This window comes from Pan paniscus, chromosome 9 (genome assembly GCF_029289425.2).
Source record: "Pan paniscus chromosome 9, NHGRI_mPanPan1-v2.0_pri, whole genome shotgun sequence".
In the NCBI taxonomy this organism is placed as follows: domain Eukaryota; kingdom Metazoa; phylum Chordata; class Mammalia; order Primates; family Hominidae; genus Pan; species Pan paniscus.
The window spans coordinates 42,637,415-42,659,740 of record NC_073258.2 but is presented as its reverse complement, the minus strand read 5'-3'; the positions used below and the strand labels follow the sequence as shown (position 1 = coordinate 42,659,740).

The 22,326-nt window shown below is 35.5% G+C and overlaps 1 protein-coding gene across 9 annotated transcripts in view; it reads left to right on the top strand.

The window, feature by feature from the left end:
* The window catches only part of LRRC4C (leucine rich repeat containing 4C), a 1,357,112-nt gene that overhangs the window by 1,043,149 nt on the left and 291,637 nt on the right, over positions 1–22,326 (top strand). For 7 of the 9 annotated variants that reach the window (XM_063608149.1, XM_057299144.2, XM_034932416.3 and 4 more), the window contains one exon: positions 5,577–5,642. The exons of the other annotated variants lie outside the window; for them this stretch is intronic. The gene's annotated coding sequence lies outside the window, so the exon portion shown is untranslated. The remainder of the gene's footprint in view (positions 1–5,576; positions 5,643–22,326) is intronic. 9 annotated transcript variants of the gene reach the window in all.

Below are 22,326 nucleotides of genomic sequence, written 5' to 3'. Positions count from 1 at the left end.
AAAGAATTTATTTTATTCCTGGGCACAGACAGGGCTGGTGTTCATAGGACTCTGTTATACAGATATTAACTTGAATTTTATTTTTTAGAAGGAAGCAATTCTTGAGAATAAAGCCTGATTCAGAATGTCTTATAAAACATTTCAGTGATTTTCGACTCCTCATAATGTATTTGTTAAATTTTCTTTTAATCTAATAATTTTTGAAAGAAGAATAGAGACTTTATAGGTTTAAGACAAGTCATTCTCCCTGAGAATTTTTCGGGCTTTTGTTTTGTTTTGTTTTGTTTTGTTTTTTGGGTTTGGTCTTTTGTTTTTCTAAGATGGTCTCACTCTGTTGCCCAGGCTGAAATGCAGTGACACAATCATGGTTCACTGTAGTCTCAACCTCCCAGACTCAAGTGATCCTCCCACCTCAGCCTTCCAAATAGCTGGGACTACAGGCATGTACCACCACATCTGGCTAATTTTTTTGTATTTTTTGTAGAGACAGGGCTTCACCATGTTACCCACTCTGGTTTCGAATTCCTGGCCTTAAGAAATTCACCCGCCTTGACTTCCCAAAATGCTGGGATTACAGGCGAGAGCCACCGTGCCTGGCCTACCTGAGAATTTGTGATTCAGCTTTATTTTATTTTTTGAGACAGAGTTTCACTCTGTTTGCCCAGGCTGGAGTGCAATGGTGCAATCTTGGCTCACTGCAACCTCCACGTCTGGGGTTCAAGCGATTCTCCTGCCTCAGCCTCCTGAGTAGGTGGGATTGCAGGTGTGCACCACCATGCCTGGCTAAATTTTTTTGTATTTTTAGTAGAGATGTGGTTTCACGACATTGGCCAGGCTAGTCTCGAACCCCTGACCTCAAATGATCCACCCACCTCAGCCTCCCAAAGTGCTGGGATTACAGGCGTGAGCCACCATGCCCGGTCCTCAACTTAATTTTTTTAAAGATGAAGTTTCTTTTATTTTTCTCCATCCCAGATTATTTTGGACCATTCTCTGCCCCTTGCCAACCCTGTATATTATTATGAATACTAGACTTACTCATGTTTTTCCTGTCTCTTCTGTATATCCACTTTGTGATACATACTGCCATGTTTTTACTTAAATATCTCAGAAGGTGATTCCAAATGCAAAATTTAGTAAGTTATATAAGCATTCCAGTACAGAAACCAATTCACCTGGTAGACAGAAAGCACAAGTCAGATGTCAGAAAGAAGGAAAAAACTTGACCAGAAAAAAAGAGAATCTGCTGCTAGAAATGGAGTGAGATTTGAGTCAGTACAGGTCGGAAACGGAAAGAAGGTCTTTCAGAAACTAAGAAGAGCAGGAAATTTAAAACATTCCTTATATGTGTCTTGTTCACTTATTCATTCATTCAACAAATATTTCTTGGACAAACTTCTCTATACCTGGAACTATTCTAAGTATTCAGGATACATTCATGAACAAAATCAACAATATCCCTGCTTTTAAAAAGCTTTCCTTCTAGAGTACAGAGATAGATGAACAAATATACACTTAATAAATAAATATAGTACCTCAGAGGCTGATAAATGCTAAGGAATGAAGCACCAGAAGATCAGTAGCTGCAGAGCTAAGTGAACTGGGCAGAGTAGGCGTTCTTGATAAGATGATATTTGAGCAAAGATTTAATGAGACTGAGGGAGATAGCTATGCATGTCTAGGGACAGGGCATCCCAAGTGGAGCAAACAGACCACACAAAACCCTAAAGGTGCAAGCACAGATGGGATTTTTAAAAAAGTGGCTGGATCAAAGTGAGGAATATGAGAGTTGTAGGGTAGGAGGCCATAGAAGTAACTGTGGCTGGCCAGGCGCGGTGGCTCACACCTATAATCCCAGCATTTTGGAAGGCCAAGGTGGGCAAATCATGAGTTCAGGAGATCGAGACAATCCTGGCTAACATGGTGAAACCCGTCTCTACTAAAAATACAAAAAATTAGCCGGGCATAGTGGCATGCAACTGTGGTCCCAGCTACTCAGGAGCCTGAGTCGGGAGAATCACTTGAACCCAGGAGGAGGAGGTTGCAGTGAGCCAAGATCGCGCCACTGCACTCCAGTCTGGGTGACAGAGCGAGACTCTGTCTCAAAAAAAAAAAAAAAAGAAAAAAAGAAAAAAAAAACATGCAACTGACTTATTCTTGTTATCACCAGCATTAAACACAGTATACAGTACTTAGCATAGAGTTGGTGTTCAGTGCATGCTAGACGAACAAGTGAATAAACAAGTGGAAGTATGAGCAGAATTTAGCAGCATTTCCTACCATTTAAATGAGACAAGTGGGTGGAATGGAATTACATCTATGGCCTAAGATAGCTAAATATCAGTGAATTAGATTTGTTTTAATTTTTTCTGACATGAGAAAGAGTTTAGACAATAATTTAGTTGTTCCAGTGTTTTATGTCATGAGACAAGACAATTAGTGTCACTATATCTGATCTGGTTATTTCATGCTTGTTTCATTTTCCTTTCCGCTATTTTCATTTGCTCCTCCGTTTATGGCTCTATTCACTTCGACTCCCATTTCTCTTCCATTCTTAACTTCTTACCCAATGGGTAGTCTGTGCTTGTGGAACTGGCAATGTGTAGCAAGTCTACAAAGTCCTGGATTAACACCAGCAGAATTTCCAGATAGAGCTGAGATCATAAGAGGCAGGTAGAAAGACTTATACTGCATTGTGTTGAACCTTTGTAAGGCTAACAGCAAGGACACAAACAAAATTTCCTCCAGTCATCAAAAATACCCCATCCCTTTCTATTCATCTCAGTGTGTCCTGGCAAGAGTGTGCATATCCCCCTGCTGGCTAACCTCATGTAGAGGCTGATCCTTTTATAGATTTTTAACTTATCTGCAATTAACTTCAAAAAGCAACCTCTAGTCCAGATGTTTCAGCATAATGAAAAAGGGGGGAAATGATTGGATTTTACTAGATCTCTTGGGGTCTTAAATCCTGATATGATTTAACATCCCCCACAAACCTACCCACCATAAGGGTTCTTTTTTTTTCCCACAAAGATGAGACTTCATTTCTCTTCTGAAAGTAAAGTTAAAATGACCTTGAAATGAGCTGGAGGTTTTGTACACCTCGGTAGCATTTGGAGAATGAATTCTGTACTTCTGTCTACCACCACCTGCAAGAGGAAGCAGAGACCAAATATCTAACTGGAACATCTGTTTTCTAAGATTGCTTTTTGACATTTGTTATTATTAGATTAATGCTTACTCATTAGAAAAACAAAAACAGACACATACTATATAAAAGACTAAATTAAAACGTCGAAGTCCCAAACCCAACCTCATTTTTCCTCAGAGGCTTTCAGTGTTAAAAGTTTGGAGTGAATTATCCAAAAAATGTTTTGTGCCTAGTCAAATATACATATAATTTTTAATGCATTCAAACCATGCACATTTGGCTGCATTTATTCACTTGACATCATTCCATGTTGTTACACGTGGAGCTGCTTCATTCTTTCTCATGATGGCATAGTATTGCTTAGGTGAACACACTGTAAGGTATTTAGCTGGTCTTTTCTTGATGTTGTTTCCACTTTATTAGTATTGCAAATTATGCAAGAAATCCCTGCACATACATATTTGTTTATTAAAATATATTTTAAAAACTTTTTTACTATTTCTTTGAAAATAACTGTAAAGGAATCTGTAAGAAATAACTGCAAAACAATTCTTATTTCATGAGGCCCTAAAAATAGAGGTGGGTTATCTTTAATCATTTTGTTTTCTTTTTAGAGAAGAGGAAAATTGTGGTAAGCTGAAAGTTTTTAAGGCTCTTCAATATAGAGAAAAAATACATGAAAATATAACTCCTCTTCAATTTGGAGTTTCATTTATAGCTCTGCTTTCATCAAAAGATCCTTGTTAGTTCACGCTTCACTAAAGTACCAGTCTTGAAAGAGGTAGTGAAATGCATTTCCAGGTTTCTCAGAGCAGATGTCCCAACTTTTATGAAGGCCATTTAAGTATTATGGATCTACACAAAGCTTAAATAAGGTGACTTCTATGACTCTGTATGATGTATTTACCTTCCTGCTTTGTGAAGCCCACCATAGTCTGACATCACCTTGCTAGTCAATTTTATCCCCCTGGTAAATGTTTAACAATTGGTATATATGTATACCATATACATATACATGAGTTTTTATAAATTTTACTGATATAAAGGATATGGTGCATACCATATAAAAGGTATGTATACATCTTCATCATATAAAATGATTTATAATTATTAATGAAATATACAATACACTTTATTCCAAATAACTAGTAGATTCTTCTGTAATGCCCTTACTGATTTTTACTAATTTTTGCTTAACTCTTGTATTCATAGCCTATTTATCTTTGCAATGGAAATGAGTGTAGTTCCAACATTGGTTAATAATTTTTTACCTAAACAAGCAAGACAAAAGGGAAACAGTGAAAACCTATGTGAGGACATGATCTGTGTGAACACATGATCATTAAGAACATAAACAACTGACTTCCTTTTTACGTTCAAATAACACCGTTTATATCCTGGAGGACAATTTCCTCAATTCTATGTGCTATTCGCAGTGTAATGACTACAGACATGATGCACATTTAAGTTTAATCTGTGTTATCACTTTCTTAAATCTAGAAATAAAACAATAAGTTAAATGTGACTTTTAGCATTTGGTGACACTCACATCATAATAGACTTGAAGTTACCCAGGTGACCTTACTGAACAAAGAATTGGGAAGAGATGTGAACTCTCATACTGTTATATATCACTTCCGCCAAGCAGACAAAATAGACATAGGTAATAGTAAAACGTATTAATTACAAAGTGATGAGTTTTTAATGTGTGCTAACTTTGTTTTTAACACAATTAATTTAAATTTATTTAATTTAATTTTTAATCATGCTGTATTCAAAAACTGACTCACAACATTTTTGGAAATTTAATTACTGGATTTATGAGCCAGTGCAAGTAGCTCAGCTCACTACTGGTTTATATCTCATCACTTTCCAAAGTGTAAAATCTGTTATATTAAGAACTGTCCCTCAATGCCCAACAAGGCTGATGGCCAAAAAGAATTTTAAGTTTCAGTCATGCAAACATTAAATAATTTGCTTTTTTTTTTTTGTAAAATGAGTATAACAGGCTTAAGTACCTTTAAAGTAAGAGAAAAGAATGACTGATACAGTTTTCGTAGAACTTGGGATTCTAGCAAAACTCTGTTATTCACCTTCTTTTATAGACCAAGTTGAAATTACTAGCAAAGGAGGGCAGTTATCCCATGCAAAGATGTGTTGTAACTTCTAATAAGAAATCAACGTTGAACATGACAATGTGTTCAGCTGATAAGTGGTTTTTGGAGTTTAATTTAAACTTATTTCAAAATTTTACATTTTTCTTCCAGGATCAGAAAAAAAATGTAAAATAAAAAAACTCCACTTTTTAAGAAATATTCAAATAATGCAGCTGTGGTAGATTCATCTCCCAGTGTTTTGTCCTGTCACCTCTCACCAATGTACCTTTGATCACTAAGTTCTACCTCTTGTCTCTTCAATTACGTAGGAGACAAGAAGCACCCCCTTTCCTCCGTGTTACTGGAACACTTCATTTCTTGTGATGGTTATTACGGTGAGTACTTATAAATTTTATTACTTATTCCTATTTCTCTTCTAGGAAATGTATTTTTCTTCAACTAGATCTTCAGGAACTAAACTCTTTATATATTTTCAGTTTGAATATCCAATTGAAAGTAAATTAGCATTAACTGGGCAGAATTTACCTAGCTAGAGACTAAGGAGCATATTTCCTGCAGAACTAGGACAATCACTGAAACAGTGGGCTTGCTTTGGGGTAACACGGTTTCAACTCCACAAGGAGGATGACTTTGCAGTTCCTCCACAGCATTTTGCTTTTTATGTTTTCATTTAATGGTGTGACATCCTATGACAATTATCATTATTTTTGGTCCAATTTTCCCTCTGAAGCAGCTTTGACACAGATCAATGCATCTCAGTGTCGGTTTTTATGGAGCTGCAACATCAGAAACTGACAGCTGGAAATCTTAATTTGTCCAGTGACAGAAAATATAATGACTGCTCACAGTGACTTATTTTATCTGACCTTGTGTTTAATTCAAAGGGAAATTTTAATCTCACTACTGGAAAAGAAAAAGTTGTGAGTCGATGAGTGGGGCAGATCAGCCAGAGAAAGGCCCTTCATTTGGAAAGAAATTACTACTAGTTGTAGGACTGTTATTAAATTAGGGTTTAAGTGCTGGTCTTGAATGATGGATACCAAGGGTCTCCATGCCTATTTGAACTGCCAACCATTCTGCTGTGCCTGTCATTACAAATGGCAGCAGGCACTGAATGCAGCATGGAAGGTTGCCCACAAGTGACTGGCTGGAGGCCCTATTACAAAGGCCACCAGACAGCTGTCAGACAGACTGGCATTTGATCATTACTGACTTGGTCCAGAGCCCAGTGACTTTGACCCAAAGGCAAAACGTTCCCTATAATACCACCCAAATTGTCTAATACTTGTGCTCCTGGAGAGAAAGCTATTTCTAGAATAAGAACATCAGATCTGTCCTATTGAATTCAGCTATTAAACTAAGATTTCAACTGTCTTATTGGTAGTTAAACACTGGTATATCAAGAAAGTATTAAATCCCCAACATCTTTGGTTCATCTTGGGCAAAGACGTATCAGAGAGAAGGAGATGGTATGAAGTGAAAAAACAATGCTGGACTTAGATTGAAAAGATAGCTTTGAGCTTCATTTCAAGGTTCACCTAATTCACTGGATACTTATGAGAACTAAATGGCAAATGCATATTTAAATGCTTGATTAACTTGATGATGACCATGAGGGTGACAAGGATGATAGCCATGGTAGTGTTAATGGTGGTGAGTTAAATGTTTTTATTCTACAAACATGTTAATAGTTCTTGTCATATAAAAGATACCAGGGACACTGTTGGCCAAGGATGTAGTATGTCATAGTTAAAAGCATTGACTTTAACATTTAAACAAAAAAGTAAAATAACAGCCTGGCTCAAAATTCTGGCTCCAACACTCATGAGCTGGCAAGCCATAGTTTCTATATCTATAAAGTTAGTACTCACTCCATTCAGGTTGTTTATGTTACTTTCAATTTAGTAAGCATTGAATTAGTGCATTCTTTAGGAACTCATTCACCAGATTGACACTAAAGAGTGTTACACTCAGTTTCTCTGCCAGATGTGTCTTTGTGTTAGTCCCCCAAGAAGAAAAACCAAGATTCAATTTTTTTAAATAAAGGACTTTAGAACAAATGGAGATAGAGTTCAGAGCAAGACGGGAAGAATGATAACACAAGGATGTAAGTCTGGCCTTGAATGATGGAGGGATGTGAGGGAAGTTGGGCGGAAAAGTCCTGGATTGCCATAAAGACTAAAGATTCAGCAAGGCTGTCAGGGAGTTCTTGACAAAGTTGGCTGTCAGAGGGGTCTGTTGTCTTCCAGAGGCAGGCCTGCTATGCTCAAACACTGGCTGGAAGAACCTTGAGGGAAAACATGGCCTCAGTACAACTCTGGTGATCGATTTCAGAGCACAGCAGCTGGGTCCCTTGGTCAATTAAGCTCTCTGAAGTCTGAGATCTGTGAAGCTTTCTAACGGTCAGCACCAACTCTTTGCCTTTGCATACTGTGATTGCTTTCAAACTGTAATTATTCATTCCTTTCATTTAATAATACATCTATTCATAATATTTGCTAGAATGCCCCAGGTGTTGGCTAATGTTTACTGCCTATCTGTTTACACCTTTTGAATGTTTTCTGCTCTTCATAAGTACTTAATAGGTAAAATTCACCTCCTTCACTTATCCTCCCCAAAGAGTAGATTCATCAGAAGTTCACCAAATATCTGGACCTGGTGCTTCATTCTTCAACCTTTTGAGATGCTCACTTCCTGTAAGGAACGATTGCTGCTCTACTGGGAAAATCCAACATTGATATAGGACCATAGTGCCCATCTGGCCTTCATGGCACCTGCCCCTTGTGCCTTCTATTAGGTACAGCCTTTTGGTGGAGCCCATCAATTTTTTTTAACCATTTATTTCCCTCTATTAGTGAAAAGCAAAGTTTCCCTCAAGTGTCATTTTTATTCAGCACAAAGAACTTCATTTCACATTTCTTGTACAGCGGGTCTTCTGGTGATCTTTTCTTAGTTTTCTTTCATCTGAGAGTATCTTGATTTTACTTTTATTCCTGAAGGATATTTTTGCTCAATATAAAATTCTAGATTAACAGTTCTTCTCTTTCAGTATATTAATTAAATATGTTGTTCCACTATCTTCAGGTATTCACAGTTTCCAATGTGACTTCTGTAATAATTCAAATTATTGTCTCCCTGGGATGTGCCATTTTTCTCTAGCTGCCTTAAATAATTTTTTTATATTTAGATTTCAACAATTTGATTATGATTGTCTAAGCATAGTTTTTGTTGAGTATCTCTTTCACCAAATTGGGAGAATTTCCAGCCATTATTTTCTCAATATTTTGAGAAATATTTCTCAAATATTTTTTCTGCACCAATCTCTTTTTCTAATTCTGGAACTTCAGTGACACATATTTTAGACCTTTTGACATTTTCTTACAGTTTTCTGAGTTCTGTTATTTTTCTTTATTTTTTTTCTTTTTATTTTAAGTTCCAGGGTACATATGCAGGTTTGTTACATAGGTAAATGTGTGCCATGTTGGTTTGCTGCACCTATCAACCCATCACCTAGTTATTAAGCCCAGAGTACATTAGCTATTTATCCTGATGCTCTCCCTCCCCCATCCCCCAACCACCAGGCCCAAGTGTGTGTTGTTCTCCTACCTGTGTTCATGTGTTCTCATTGTTTAGCTCCCACTTACTAAGTGAGAACATGTGGTGTTTGGTTTTCTGTTCCTGCATTAGTTTGCTGAAGATAATGGCTTCCATAATGGCTTCCAGCTCCATCCATGTCCCTGCAAAGGACATGATCTCACTCCTTTTTATGGCTGCATAGTATTCAATGGTGTATGTGTACCCCATTTGCTTTATCCAGTCTATCATTGATGGGCATTTGGGTTCATTCTGTGCCTTCGCTATTGTGAATAGTGCTGCAGTGAACATACGTGTGCATGCATCTTTGTAATAGAATGATGTATACTCCTTTGAGTATATACTCAGTAATGGGATTGCTGGCTAAAATGGTATTTCCGGTTCTAGGTCTTTGAGGAATCACCACAGTGTCCTCCACAATGGTTGAACTAATTTACATTCCCACCAACAATGTAAAAGTGTTGCTTTTTCTCCACAGCCTCGCCAGCATCTATTGTTTCTTGACTTTTTAATAATTGTCATTCTGACTGACATTAGATGGTATCTCATTGTCATTTTGATTTGCATTTATCTAATGATCAGAGATGATGAGCTTTTTTTCATATGTTTGTTGGGTGCATAAATGTCTTCTTTTGAGAAGTGTCTGTTCTTTTCCTTTGCCACTTTTTAATGGGGTTGTTTGTTTTTTCTTGTAATTTTTTTAAGTTCCATGTAGATTCTGGATATTAGACCTTTGTCTTTCTATAAATAGATAGATTGCAAAAATTTTCTTCCACTCTGTAGGTTGCCTGTTTGGAGCCTGTCAATATTCTTGTCCCACCTTTCTTGATCACATATTTGCTTCTGTGTCAACAAGGACTGGTTTTTACTAGTGGAAGACACAGACTTTGTTTTGTGTAGGAAGTTTTACAGCTGTCTGCCTTTGCTCTTTCACCAAGGGAAAGTCAAAGTGAGGAAAGTAATCAAATGATTCAGACATCAGAATTTATTCTGAAAGGTGCTGGCATTATTACTACACATTACAACAACATTGGCTCTGCGTGATACCAGACTCGTGATTCAAAGTGGAATTAGATTTGGCTTTTACCATTTTTGCGTAGCAGATAAACCCTAACCCATACTTCACTCCCTCAGAGTCTTGCTATTTCCTGAAATGGAGATCATTTCATCATTTTAGGAGGAGGCTTCTTCCAGGCACAGAGTGTACTTCTCAGAAAGGCTTGTTAAAAGAAAGAATGAATAAATAAATGGATGAATGAGTGAGCTTATTTGAGGAATTTGGTGCTTTGAAATTACATGTTTTGGCCAGGCATGGTGGCTCATGCTTGTAATCCCAGCACTTTGGGAGGCCGAGGTAGGTAGATCACTTGAAGTCAGGCAGAGGTGGGCAGATCACTTGAGCCTGGCCAACATGGTGAAACTTAGTCTCTGCTAAAAACAAAAAAAAATAAAAAATTAGCTTGGCAAGGTGGCAGACACCTATAATCCCAGCTACTTGGGAGGCTGAGGCAGGAGAATCACTTATACCCAGGAGGGGGAGGTTGCAGTGAGCCGGGATCGCGCCACTGCACTCCATCCTGGGCCACAGAGCAAGACTCCATCTCAGAAAAGATATAAATAAATAAAAAAAAAATCATGTCTCTCATATTTTATGTTTCCTCTGTGATATAAAAGAGAAGTTTTAGGTATTGAGTTCGTTTATTGCCAAACAGTCCCCAGAATAATCACACCATACTATGGGAAAACTGGAAAGAACACACATCACCTGTTCTATTTTATTCAAAAAACTGAGTACTGAAGGGAAGTGACTGGACCAAGGTCATATAGCTAATGAAACAAAGTCTATCTCTTGCCTTCCTATCTATTCTCTTTTAACTAAACCATGCTGCTTTCCTTTTTCACTTTTTATTGTTCATTTGAAAAGGGACATTCGCTGGTTCTCAAAGTATACACAAACCTCATTTGAACATTCCATAATCCATTCAAAGTCATGAAGGCATAGTGAATCTTCCAAAGAAAACTCATCAAGTCATTCATTTATTCATTCATTCAACAAATACTGAGAGCTTATTGTATATACTATGGGCTAAGAATATAGTAGCACATTGAGCAGATTCCTTCCGTATTGGGGTTTACAGTCTAGTTCCTGTTCAGAAAAAGTGGTCCATTTATGACTGTTATTCACTGGCTATGTAACCTTGAGTGAATTTCTTAATTCCCTATTTTCTTGTCTGAATAAGGAAGCCAGTAAATCTCACTTTGCCTTATTGTTGGGAGGACCAAAAAGGTAATGTCAGCAAGTCACTTAGTGCCAGGTACAAAATCATAAATTGATACAGGGTGGTTTTTGTAATAATTAATTCTGAGTATTCCAGTTTCACTCATTTTAGCACCGTCATTTTTCCCTTTCCAAGAGATGCAGAATGACGTAAGTTGAAGCTCTACACTGTGTAATCAGTATCTGCTTACTAACTTCCAGCCATACTGACTGTCTTTCTGTTCCACAAACATTCCTAGCTCCTTCTTCCTTTAGGACCTTGGTATCTGAGCCTCTGCCTGGAGCATCCCTCCCTCCCAACCCCCATCTTGATCCCCTACTGCTTTCTCATCTGCCTCTACTCCTGCTCATCTTTTTATCCCAGTTTAATTATCACTTGGCAAGACGTTCTAACTTCCCAGGCTAAGTTAAATCATTCTTATACATTCTTATAGCTAGGGCCAGATACATAATTTGTAGAGCCCAGTGCAAGATGAAAATATTTAACCCATTGTTTAAAAAGTAAAACAAAAGCATTGTTGAAGGTATTGAATTATGAAGGTTTTCCCTCTCTTTCTCTGCCTCTCTCAGCCTGTCATGGTGGGTTTGTTGCTGTTGTTGTTATTTATTGTTGTTCTGAGTAAAAATAAAATACAATTTTAAATTATAAACATGGATTTTAACATAATCTTTATATTGCATAGTACACGTTTTAACTTCAAATATAAAAGCATTTAACACATGTGCAAAAATAAGAGTTATAATTTCTATTTCGTAGCTCATACATGCGTATGCATTTCATTCTCATCAGATTAGTGGCAATGTTGCACAAAGCTAACTTCAGTGCTTTTATTTCCTTTCTTGATAGGCACACATTCTATCCACACTCTCTACTTTCAGCCTTACTGATTGATAAGGAAAGATTGAAAGGAAAAGGAACTATGGGTTAACCTATCTCCACTTTGCTTCAAGGCCATCATTTTCTGCATAAGTGGCTAGCTGGTACAGGGAAGTAACATGAGCAAGAAAAATAAGACAGGGCTCCTCAGTTATTCATATTTCTTTCTATGTCATTACCCTTTTTCTACATTCAAAGTGAGTTCTGGTTAGAACATAAGGTGTTGCCTCTAAGGCCCATCAGTACGCTAGTTTACCCAGTCATTGTGTAACATACTTATCTTTAACTCATTTCTAGTCTCACTGAACTCTCACATATTGCAGGTCTGCTGGAATTCTGTGCTACACATGAATGGGGCAGCAAGGAAGGGTGGACACTCATACTGCACTATCTCCTCTCCCCATGCACGTGTTCCATTGCACCACCGCATGTCACTTACAAAACACAATTTCAAAGATAAAATTAGGATTATCAAGATAGCAATGAGAGAGCATTAAACCAAGCCATTGGCTCTTCTGAGCATGAGCTTGTATGTGACTACACAAATTCTATACTGGTGAATCTGGCTCTTGTTATGGTGCTCTGAACTTTTCCACTAAAGTTCTTATATTGTAATTATATATGCATAAAGGTGTTTAACATATGCCTCCATGATTAAGCCACAAACGGCACGAGGGCAGTGATTTTATACTTCTCATTCACCTCTCCTCAGTAAATGTCTTTGAGTATATGAAGCAACAGATGGAATACATGGCTGGGCAGACTAGGAGTTTAAAATCTTCATAAACAGAGTTTCAAAAAGTGTCTTGAAATTCATGATGGGAGTTAATATTTATGTATATAATTAGAATTTGTAAGTAGTTTCCATAGCTGTTTATTCCGCTCCTCGTGGGGTTTTGTTTCACCTTCTAATTCTGTCTGCTCTGCTTGATCAAACCTTAGTTATAAAAAGAATCAATAGGAGTTCCATCCCTTCGGAGAGAAGATCCCTTCTTCTCCTCTTCTGGTTGTGTCTGTGCATGTTAAGGAATACATGAATTAGATGCTTAAAGAAAGATGCTTTTCATTTTATTAATAATAGAGTTTCACATGAATCAAGTTCCAAAAGGGAATGTTTCTTCTATTTTTATAGGTCTTTTTTTAAATTAGCCACACAAAGAAAAAGAACAGTTCATTTAACTGTGTCAAAGCCAATAGAGATTCACTGCTATTTACTTTCTTTTGTATAAATTTTAATGCATTTTTAATTCCACAACACTGGTTGGCAAACCAACCATTACAGTTACTGCTGCCCTATAATGCATTTCAGTCCTTTCTAATAAGCCTAAACTTTAAGATGGCTTATCATTATCTCTGTAAGCTACTGGAAATGGATTCCCTCCCTGAACTGATGGGTCCTGCAGCACTCTTGCTAATGAAAGTGGATTTGGAAATACTATTCAAATAAACAGAACCACTGAGATTTTTTTTTTTAGCCAAAAATAATGTTCAGCAAAATCTGTAATCTCACATTCTGACCTTCCTTGCAGACGTTATTCATTTAAATACCAATCCTCTGGTTCCGAGTGCCTGTGCTTTCTTTCTTTTACAACACGATTTTAAAGGAAGCCATCCAGTCATGTAAGTCTAGAATTTCTATGAACTTTAAATGTAAAATGAAACATTTAAAGACAAATATGATTTCATCATCTTTTAGCCATAAAAGAATAGGCACGTTTTATATGTAAATATTGTTGCAGAATCATCTGTGTAGAGTCAAAGAAATGTGTTTAGATCTAGTATTTATACAATAGATTGACACAAAATGATGAAAATTGTGCATAATTCTTAGACTTTAAATAACATTAAAATTCACCATTTAAAGGAGAGAATCAAGACCTTGGGATTGAGAAGACTGAATTTTGGTCAGTAGTTCTGCCACTGATATGATTTACTATTGATTCAAACGTAGTTTTGGCATATATATCAAGAGTTTCATGATAAAGAAGACGAACATAATTTCTGATCCTGGGAAAGTTTCAAGTAGGGTCAGTGATTTAAGCAAGTTACTTTTCCATTCTGGGCTTTTCTGGCTTTGAAACAACATTCACTTCATTACATAAATATCTTCTGCATATTTATTAGAGAATGTCCAAGTGTTACAATTCACACAGAAATAGATTTTACATAACTGCTAATTTGAAGGAGCTGATATTCCACACATAACTAGTTATGAAGGTAGAATATATGAAGCACCACAGGGACGTTTAGCTAACATGCCATGAGAGTGAGAAGTGAAAAGAGGGTTTGGATAGTGAAATCATGACTCCCTTGAGGGGACAACCTTTGAATGAGGCCGTGAGAGATGTAAAAGGTTTACAAAGTTGAGATGTGGGAAAATGAGAATGTTAAGCAGAGAGGGTAGAAGAATACTTCAGGCAGGGAAGACTTAGGGCAGCCATATAAAACAATCCCATTTGGCCGAGTGTAAGGTGTGTGAATGCATTGTATCCTCTCCTCTTTCCTTTGATTGCCTTGTCTGATGCAGTCCAAAGATTGTCATCTTGATGGAGCTTCCTCTTCTTCCTGCTAGGCCTTTCCATGAAAAAAACCAATCACTTTCTGCTATGCACCCAGCTTAGCACTTGATGAACCATTACCTGATTATTATTTATGATTCTGTTAGTCGTAGTAGATTTCAAGTTCCTCCAAGGCAATTACTATGTCTTTTTCTTTTAATAGTCTTCATTGTCTAGATAAATTCGCCTAAATAAATAGGCATCTGAATTGAGTTGGAATCAAAAGAAAATGTACATGCAAAAATGGATTGGCACTAGATATCAAGATCCTTGAATACTATGTTTAGAAACTGAAGTTCTTTTCTCTGAATATAACAATGATAGCTAATAATTTTTGTTCTGGACACTATTTTAATTGGTATTCTTATTTTATATAGTCTAGTCTTCACAACAACCCAATGCCTTAAACATTGCTATTATTCCCATGTTAGAGTAAGAAAACAGTCCTGGTGTTGCAGGGACTGCCCCAGAATCACAAAATAAGTCAGGGGTGGAGGCAGAATTTGAGCCTTCATAGCCTAACTCCGGGACAAATGCTCTTAACTACAATCGCAGAACTGTGCTTCAGAAAAAAATAATTTGGCAGAAATATTTAAGGTGAATGACATGGGAGGTGGCCAAGTCAAGCACTTCAGTTTGGAAGTAATGGCAAAAGAAAAAAAGAATTAGTGCTTGCATTATGATGGTGGAGGTGAAAAATGAAAAAGAGGAGATGCATTTGTTGTTCATCCAGAATTTTTAAAAATTGCTAAGTCATTACATGTAAGAAGGAAAGGAGATTTAAAAACAAAAGATTACAAAATTTTGAGCCCATGTAACTGGAAGGCAGTCTCATTCACCAAAAAAATGGAAAACCAGGAAAGAAGCAAACTCACTAAGGGAGACAGTAACTGTGTGGTCAATAACACCATTTATTTATTATTTATGAATTACAGAAGTCTGAATGTGTCATCCTTTTGTAATTTCTATTCCTTAGAGAAAAGAATTGTTTACAATAAAGCTTATTATGTACCATTGTTGTTATTTGTATTTTGCAGTTTTTTAAGACAAAATTATGACTTATTTTTTAAAATATGTAGCATATGTAAAAGTTTCTTTTGTGAGGCCTAGAAAGAAATCTAAAAATATGGCTTAAATATAGACATGCCATCATAGCAAAATAAGAGTTTTTACTATTAGTCTTTTAACAGATAACCCCCCCAAAAAAGCTGTATGTTATTTGAAAAAATCAGTATTTTCATATATTTTTAACATTAGGAAATTTACTAAACCTCAATAAGTCTGTTTTCTCACCTACAAAATGAGAACAGTATTAGAACTAATCTCATAGGGTTATTGAGAGGATTGAATTAGATGTTATATACAAAAGGCTTATCACACAGTAAACACATAACAATACTAGCTACCATGGTTATATTATCACTATCAGTTTTTATTTTTACTGAATTTCCTGATAGGCTGGAGAAATAATCATGAGAGTAACTAATATTTATTACAAGGTAATATATAGGTGATTGTTTTATAACTATAATTACAGTAATCTTACATTGTTTCCTCTTAAATCCTGCATCACTAAGCATTTGCTTTATCTTATGGCTTGAGAAGCAGAAAGATAGCAAATAATTTATACACATTTTGTATTTAGAATTTATACTCCACACTATCCATTCAGCACTCTGGATCTGATGTAGAAACAGGAAAGAAAGAATAAGTTAGTGTTCAAAAAGGAGAAATAAATACATTCCAGAGCAGTGGATCTTCAATGTGATTAGATAATGGACCTCAGGCAAATGTGGTATTATTATCTAAAACACCAAATGGAGTTTTTCAAATAACATTCACTTTTGATGTATTTTCAATCTGAAAATCTGGGAACAGTTTTACTACATTGAAACATTACTGTGCAAATTAAAAATACTCCAAAATCTCAACTCTGTGACTACAAGTCAACAAAAAGTGAACTAAGTAAGCATAAGTGACTTTGCATTTTTCCAGTAATAATTTTGCCACACATTTTGTTATCTTTTAATGCTCCAGATGTCTTACAACGATAAAATTCAAAAAGTGTATATTCAAATAATATAATTTTTAGTCAATATTATCAATCAATTCCTTCCAACCACCCCACAAAATGGGAATACTGACTTACTTTTATGATATCAGGAGATTACAGTCCTGTTTGTCAATCACCAATGGTCTTTCTGAGGATAGCTTCTGAATCACAACACATAAACAAGAAAGCAAGGGAGAAAACCTACTTAAGTAAGATGTGGTGATATGGCTTTAACTGCAACACTTTAAAAAAAGACACAGAGGTGATATTTTCTCATGGGTATAATAAGAATCAATGGTTAGATGTGACTGCCAAGAAAGCTAATTGGACTTAAACTACATTAACAGTAAAATTATCTCTATAGCAAAAAAACATGACATTTCTTTCTGCTCCGAAGTGGAAAGGCAACACCTACGTTACTGGATTCCATTCAAAATTTAGAACTTTTACCTGGCTAGAAACAGACAATTAACTTTCAGGATTTTGCCACCAGTATGGTGATGAGCAATGATATAAAAAAAAGTGCCTTGTTCCTACACTTAGATCATGGAGACACCCAACCCAGCAAACCACCCCTGGCCCAGGCCTCCATGCAGCAGAGAAGCAGGGAAATAAAAAGAATGGAAAACATGAACTCAATAAGATATAAATGTGCTATATAGTGACTGGAGAGTCGACAACATGAAAAGACCTATCATCTACACACAGTGTTCATTACGGTAGCTGCTAGCTACAGGTGGTTTTTGAGCAGTTGAAATATGGTTAGTCTAGATTGACAGGAGCTGTGAAAGTAAATTACATATTAAACTTTGATGATTTAGTGCAAAAAAAGAAAGTAAAATATTTTATGTATAATTTTTATATTGATTGCATGTTGACATAATAATGTTTGGGATATTTTGAGTTAAGTAAGATATAATGGTTTTCCTCTTTCTTTTATGCTATTTAAATGCAGCTACTAAAATTTTTGAAATACATATGTACCTTATATTTCTATTATGCAACATGTTTCTAGACTAATGGTCAGCAATTCTTTTTTTCTGTAAAGAGCTAGATGTCTCTATAACAACTACTCAACTCTGTCATTGTAGTGTGATACAACCATAGGCTATACATAAACAAGTGCAAGTGGCTGTGTTCCAATAAAACTTTATTTGTAGACACTAAAATTTGTTTTTCTAATTGATTTATTTATTTTAATTGACTAATAAAATTGTAGATATTTACTGTGTACAAAATGATGTTTTGAAATATGTATACACTGTAAAATGGCTAAATCAAATTAATGTACGCATTACTTCACACACTATTTTTTGTAATGAGAAGACTTATTTCTATTTTCAATTCTTTGAGGAACCTCCATATCATTTCCCATAATGCTTATACTAATTTACATTCCCATCAACAGTGTTCAAGGATTCCCTTTCTCCACATCATTTCTAAAACTTGTCATTTTCACCTTTTTTATGTTGGCCATTCCAATAGATATGAGGTGATATCTCATGGTAGTTTTGATTTGTGCTTTCCTGATGATTAATGATGTTGAGCATTTTTATATATACCTATTGGTCATTTGTGAGAAATATCTATTCAAGTCCTTTGTCCATTTTTAATCAGGTTTTGTTTGTTTGTTTTTGCTATTGAGTCATTTTAGTTTTTTTATATTCTTTGGATATTAACCTCTCATCAGATATATGGTTTGCAAATGTTTTCTTCCATTTTATAGGTTGTCTCTTCACTCCGCTGAGTGTTTCCTTGGCTGTGCAGAAGCTTTTAGTTTGATGTAATTTAATTTGTCTATTTTGGCTTTTGTTGCCTCTGCTCTTGGGGGATATATCAATTGCCCAGAAAAATTTCATGGAGTTTTTTTTTTCCTATGTTTTCTTCTGATAGTTTTACAGTTTCAGGTATTACATTTAAGTTCTTAATTCATTCTAAGTTGATTTTTTAAATGATGTGAACTGAAGATCTAGCTTCATTTTTCTGCATATGGATATCCAATATTCTCAAAACTATTTATTTAAGAAAATGTCTTCCCTTATTATGTGTTCTTGGCACCTTTGTCAAAAATCAATTGACCATAAATGTGTGGATTTCTGGGCTCTCTATTCTGTTCCATTAATCTGTGTGTCTGTTTTTCTGCCAGAGCTGTCTCGATTGCTGTAGCTTTACAGTATATTTTAAAGTCAGGTAGTGGGATGCTTTCAGCTTCACTTTATTTGCTTAAGATTGCTTTGGCTATTCAGAGTCTTTTGTGGTCCCGTATGAATATTAGATTGATTTTTCTATTTCTGTGAAAAATGTCATTGGAATTTTTATGGGGATTGCATCAAATCTGTATATTGCTTTGGGAGTGTAGAAATTTTAGCATATTCTTTCAATCCATGAACACAAAATATCCAATTTGTTGTGTCTTCTTCAATTTTAGTAGTGTTTTATAGTTTTCATGGACATTTATAATTAAATATTATCATGTGTCACAAAATATGACTTTTTAATTTGTTTTCAACAACTTTAAAATGCAAAAGCCATTTTGGGGCATATAAAAACAGGCTATTCATGAACAGCAGTTTCCAAACCCATGTTCTAGACCTTATTCTGCATTTATTAACTTTAGTCCTGAGTAAAATGACTTAACCTCTATCCTTTTCTAATAATTATGATATTTCCAGTTTCACTAGAGAGGTCCCCCACCTCTTGGAGTTTCAAGTGAGGTAGCATATAAATAACTTTACAACTTGGCTAAAAAAAAGATAAAGTTGGTCGAGGATAAAATAAACTGCTTCTAAATGTGTTAGGTGTTTAAACATAGGCTTTTCCAAAAAATGGTTTTTATACAGAGAAATTAAATGCTACGAGTGCAATTTAATTAAATGTATAATACCTTATTTTAAATCCCAAACACATACTTGTGTTTTGTTATATGTTAATTAAATTATATTTGAAACATTGTGAGGGGAAATTCAACAAAGGATTTCAGAGTATAGTTTCGGACTTCTAGAATCGAAATAGTTTATTAATTGAAAACTGAACATCCATCAAAGAGCTTCAGTAGGAATCTCATATCCGATTGATAACATTTCTTTCTATGTTGGTGGTATAATACTGTAGGGTTTTAATACAAAGAAATGAGATCTTGAGAAATAGATTGATATAATTCTTCTCTTTAGCTTTCATTGTACTGATAATGAATTATCTGCAATCTATCTGAACACATACTCGGTGATTGGAAATAAGTTGATAATTAATATTTTAAATTGTGATTTTAATAAATCCTCCCCCAAAATTTTCATTCTCTTTGCCAATTCTTTTCATGCTCTTCAGCTGAGTTATAAGTATAGAATATGTGATGCAATTACACGGAATTTACATTTCTTTGGTTAATAAATTGGTCTCAATCACTAATGCGTTCTTTATACTGATTGCATTTGTATGTTGAATTGGTTTAAATTGCCTAACCATATTTCAAGGTTAAATACAAAAGTATGTCAAGCTATTAATTTTGTGTTTCTGTTTCTGGTTTGAATGATGTAGGTAGTTGGAGCTAGAACAGGAGATTAAATTAATTTCTGCCATTGCCTTAGCCCAGCCTTTCTTTGCCTATAATATATCTATGACATTTGTCCTCATTCCAGGAGAAGATGAGGAAAACTCATCAGGATGAATGACCAGCCCTCATTAAACTGATGACTTTCAGGGAGATTTCCTTTGATCCTCATGCATTGAAACATTACCTCCCTGAAGAATTACTTTAGCAATGAGAAATTTGTAAGTGAATGAACACCAACCTAAATCAATCAAATCAACCTAGCTATTTCAAGGGCAAAAAGGAGAAAAATAGAGAGTGTCTTCCAGCTTCTGACAGAGAAATCAACATGTCTGAGCTGTAGTTTGTCTCATGTGTGAGGAGCAAATATTTCCAGTAGACGCTTTGCTTTGTCAAATCCACATGGCCTGAACATTTATGACTTTGTTTTGGAGGCTAAGAGAAATGAGGATAGTTTTTGCATTTTAGAGCATACAATCCAACCGATCCTATGCAAATGTCTTTTGAATCTAGATCATAAGATTCCCTCAGTCTCTGCAGAAAGTAAAATTTAATTTGCAAAACAACCCTAATCCTTCAAGCTTCTATGAATACCTAGATAAAAGACAGGACAAAAAAAATGCCTTTGCAAACAAGCACCAAGGGAATATGTGTAGCCCACATCCATCATCCACAATGTATCTCTTATTACACATAAATTTGTCTTGGAGAAGGGGGAGCAGCTCATAGTGATTTTCTTCATCTTACTGGGGATAGAATTTCAAAATTGGCCAATTACAGTATTTCATATTTCCTTGCTACTAGCCTTAGCATACAATAGTTGTCTTAAATAGTAGGCAGAAATATATCGTATTTGGTTAATATTTATATTCCTGGTTGTATATAAATCAAAGTTGCAAGTGAGATTTTGTTTTCAATACATATTTTAGAAAAAAAATTGTTGTATTGCATTTTGCAATTATAAAACTAACATATGCAATCTAGAGACTTTGGAAAATACTGAAATCAACCAAGTATAAAAATCACATATAGTACCACTACCCAGAAATAACTATTTGTTTTTAAAATGTATTTTCTTCTAGTCTTTTTTCTATGTTGTTGCATTAATTTATTCAATTAATATGTATACTGCCCAACACATACCAGGCATCACACTCTCATTTGGAAATATAATGGTGAATGACATTGATACTTTTCAGTCACAGAATTTATCATTTAGCTAAAGAGACAACCAATTAAACTAATGCAAAATAACATGCTTTGTGCTTTGACAGAATGAGTCAGACTATAATAGTCACACATGGGAGGGAAGAAAACAAGCTCAAACCTGGAGGACAGCACAGGAGTCTTTATAGAAGAAATATTAGTTAAGCTTAGGCCTCTAAGACTGAGTAGCATTTAGTCAGGTGAAGAAGGAGGAAGAAAATAGAAAAGCATTGAAATACAGGAAATATTCACTTTAAAGGTCTGGTGGATGTTCTAAGAAGTAAATAGCAGTTTACTATAGCTTTAGAAAATATAGAGGCTATTTGAATAAAGTTGGATGAGCTCAGTTACAGTGCCATCCCGCAGTGATCTGTGGATGTATGTTAATTCAGCTGTTGGACAAGATACTTTTATAAAGAGATCCGATATACAGTGTCACAAACAAGATGGAAGTTTAGTATTTACCTATGAAACCACACAGAGAAAGGTAAGTGGCCTACTGTGGATGGAGAGCTCTTGCCTACCATATCATCTAGAAACCAGGTTCCTTCTCTCTTGTGGTTCCTCTATTTTCTAGAGTATTGCTCACTTGGTCACACAGTCCAAATTAGCCCAGCTGCACCAATTCTTGCTTCCAACCTGTGGGAAAAGTGAGGAAGTGGACAACACACAATTTCTTTTTGAGGAACTTACAAAAATTTCTCAAAACTTCTCAAAACTTCTCCAAAAGAAGTTTCTCAAAACTTCTTTTGTAAGTTCCTCAAAAAGAAATTGTGTGTTGTCCACTTCCTTACTTTTGAGGAGTTGTATTTTGTTGACTGTATCCACAATGTACATTCCTTTTTTTTTTTTTTTTTGGATAGAGTGTTGCTCTTGTCACCCAGGCTGCAGTGCTCTGCCTCCTGGGTTCAAGTGATTCTCCTGCCTCAGCCTCCCGAGTAGCTG